The following is a 3641-nucleotide window of genomic DNA, read 5'->3' as shown; positions in this document are numbered from 1 at the left end:
AAAATCAAGTAAGTTTCAACAATGTCCTGAGCTGTTCTTTGTCCCGCAGTATGTGACAGGAGTGGAGAAGGTCTTAAAAAGGCTGTGAAGTAAAAGGGAAGGATTTTCAGAATACTTTAGGTACTGCTTTTTAAACCTTTTGAACAGCACCTTGGTGTCAAGGTATGGCAAGTGCTGAATATGATCTGCAGCAGAAAGCTAGGGGTCTTTTGCGGCAGAGGTTTTGCCACCTTAGGAGGTGGGCAGCAAGCGAAGCTGAAAATTAAAGGGCTTTAAAGAACAATATGATGCCAAAAGCGTTTATGGATTTTTCTACCTGACCCTTGAAAACAAAGAAAAGTCTGGCTTCTTATGGTGAGTGAAATATTAAAACAAACCCACAAAAACCCCCACCAGAAACAAAACCCAAACCAGAAATCATCAAAAGTTTGTTGATGCAATTCAGAATGGCAACTAGCTTTGTCTAGCTGGATTGTTGCTGAGGTCTTGCAAACAAGAGTCCGATAGTCAAAAGAAATCCTATATAGTCTGCATGCAGCATATGCTCTGCCTTTTGTAAATCTGTAGGATTTTATTGCCAAAAAAGATGACAAGAATAAGAAGTGGCTTAAATGGGCAAAATGCTATGCCCTGAAAGAAAATCACTTGCATGATGCCACTAAAGCAAGACATTTTGTATATAAAGCTGATGAGTCATTTAAATGATTAAAAATTTTCCGATCGGTGGCCTTCAATTACACAAGTAATCAATTTAGCTGCCATAATGCAGTGCCTAACACGATGTGAAGTTGGTATGATATGACTGCTGCATTATACATAATGCAGCTAGATTGTACCAGGGAGTATATTAAAGAAAATTAGCTCTCACATGGTACATTTTGATGCACTTATGGTTAGATGGAAAAAGGTGAACTGACTGAGCGTCTTCATAAGTTAATACATATCTGAGAGAAGAAACTCACATAATTTAGAGCGTGATATCTCTTGGGTAGCTTATTGTAATGAGTTTCATTGAAAATGTACCAAACGCTGGAATAATTTCATGTAGCAATTAGGTCATGGAATCCAAAGGTCTCTTGGGCTTTGCAGATACACAAAGCGAATAATTCATGTAAAGGAGAATATTGAATTCCTGCTTGAAGATATGTATCCTGTCGTTAGGCAGACAGCTGGGTCTTGGAAAGGTGTGTGCTGAGGGGCAGGGGAAGAAGAGCAGGCTATACCAGTGTTCTTTAGGCAGCTGTCAGTACTTGGAGTTTCGTCCTAGGTTAACAGTTCATTATAAAGATCAGATAGAGGTAAATCAATAAAAAGGAAAGGTTTGTAAAGTCTTAAGAAAAGCCTATCGCTCAGGAGTTGAAAGGCAGCCAGTTCTGCTTTGAAGAGTCATGGATGGCCTCCCTCAGCTACGGAAACTTCGGCTGAGAAACAGATGGACTGATGTATTTTGTACTTAAACAGCGCAAAGCTGAACTGCAGTGAGCAGTGTAAGTATATGCTGTGTTTAATGCAGTGAGGTATAACATCAGGATCTGACATGAGCAAGGAAGTGTAAATAGGAGAGCAGGGGGCAGTGCATTCTGCATATTTTTTTTAACTAAGAAATTCCTTGGGAGACTGTTGCCAGTGGGCCTTTTAATCGATGTTAAGGCTAGATCCCCACAGACACTTAGTGAGCTGCTTCCTAAGCAGAGCCTACTGCCTGCCAACCAAGTACACCCCATTCGCAGCTGAGGGTCCAACCTGAAGAGCTTGATTACTGTTTTGTAAATAAGTTATACACCAGTTGAATTAGGCAGCACAGTCCGAGTGAGAGGATGGTGGAGTACCGAGAGTTCTGTTTTAGTTAACTGCAGTGTGTATGAGTGTTTTGCCTTCTTTTTCTGCCGCTCCTCTGTGAAGTATCTCTCTACAGTGCTTGGCTTATGGGACACTAGTTGTTGCTTGCAAGCCTATGTACTGTGTTTTCTCAGATAAACTCTCTCAAGGAAGCTTGACTTTTTTTCTGTTTGGTTTACTTTACTAGCTTTCACTCTGAATTATTTTAATGGTGGATGTTTCATTCTCCATTTGAAAAATTGCGATGGGACTTGCCAGTTCTTTGATGTATCTTGCTATTGTGAGTGTATTAATAGCAATAAACATGAAGTATGTAATGTTCTAGTTTGGGTTGCATCTGTGTCTCTTACTGTAGAGGTATTAAAATTAAAACAAGTCTAAACTTAAAGTTGACAAACTTGTATTAACCTCAGACCTTTGTAATGTAGGTCAGAATTTCAAATATCTACTATCAACTTGAAGAAAAATTGGAGTGCTGCCCTTTCTACCTGGCTTCCCAAATCTCTGATAAATTGTGCTGAACCATGAAGGCATTACAAGCTCCAGTGTAATCGTGTGTACAACAGCTGTAGCACAGAGCACAAAGGGATAGACCTAAAGTAATCTTGCTGGGTAGGATTGCCACGCTGCCAGGCAAAAATAATCACTGATGTGACTTCTTCTGAAGGGCAAGTAGTGTTGCAGAGAACAGAATTAACCTTGGGAGAGTGGAGTAATGACAGATCGCTCTATTGTCTGCGGCCCTGGACTTCAAATACTACTTTCTCTGGGTTAGTTCCCATCCCTTTCCTTTCCCTACTCTCAGTGCTATCTATATTTGGGATTGTCTAATTTCTGCGAGGGGCTGAGGAGTAACAGATTTGAATTTTGAAAAAGAACAGCTATCTGATGAGACTCCTGCCACTGTAAATCATCATCTCACCATTAAAATCCCAAGTTAGCATCACTTCACTTACAGCTATGTGACTGACAGTATAAAACATCTTTTCTCATTAATTGGTTTGTAGCTCTTCTGCTGCATTTCATTTCTTTAAGATGAGTTTTTAATCTATTTCATTCCTATTTTGCTGTACAGACGTCAAGTTTTTTCTTAATTTTTTTTTTTTATTATTATGCCAGTGCCTTGTAGAAATATTAGTCTTGAACCAGTACAGAGAAGATGACAAACGCCCAAAGCCAGTCCATGCTCCAAAACACTTCATAGTCTTATTTACTGATACTAGCCCCGTATGGAGAAGGAAGGTCTGGAAAAACATACCCTCATTCTTGCTCTGTGTGATGCTTTGTAATGGAATAGCAGCTTCAGGGAAATGATCATTCTGATCCAGCTGCAGATCATGGTGTTGAGGAGCTCATTTTAGCCCTTAGAGGGAGCCACAGACTTGACTATGGAAATGGAGGAAAACCAGGCAGGTTTTGTTACATCCATCTGTGACAGAGGAGGTGGGGAGGGGATGGTTCTCAATTGTTCTTGGTGTTTTCTAGTTTTTAATGGACAGCAATGTGCAAATCAGACACAAGACTGGTTTGTTGTGGTGAGTGCCCTAATGTATTTGCTTTTCTAGTGACAGATTTGTAGGGTTTAGAAGGCCTCAAACAAATGTTAATTTTACCTTTCCCCTTTCACGTTGTCAGCTCCCTCCCGCACCATTCAATGCCGGATTCCACTGTTCTCCTTTTGATGCTGACACAGCAGGACTTGAAAAATTCAGCTACTGTACACTGCTTCCTCTTAAAAAGTGAAAAATATAAAAAAAGACACCACAAAAAATTGATTAAGGCTACGGAGTTCACAGTCTGGA

This window comes from Aptenodytes forsteri, unplaced genomic scaffold, assembly GCF_000699145.1.
Source record: "Aptenodytes forsteri isolate BGI_AS27 unplaced genomic scaffold, ASM69914v1 Scaffold226, whole genome shotgun sequence".
In the NCBI taxonomy this organism is placed as follows: Eukaryota; Metazoa; Chordata; class Aves; order Sphenisciformes; family Spheniscidae; genus Aptenodytes; species Aptenodytes forsteri.
Note: the sequence above shows the minus strand (reverse complement) of the source record.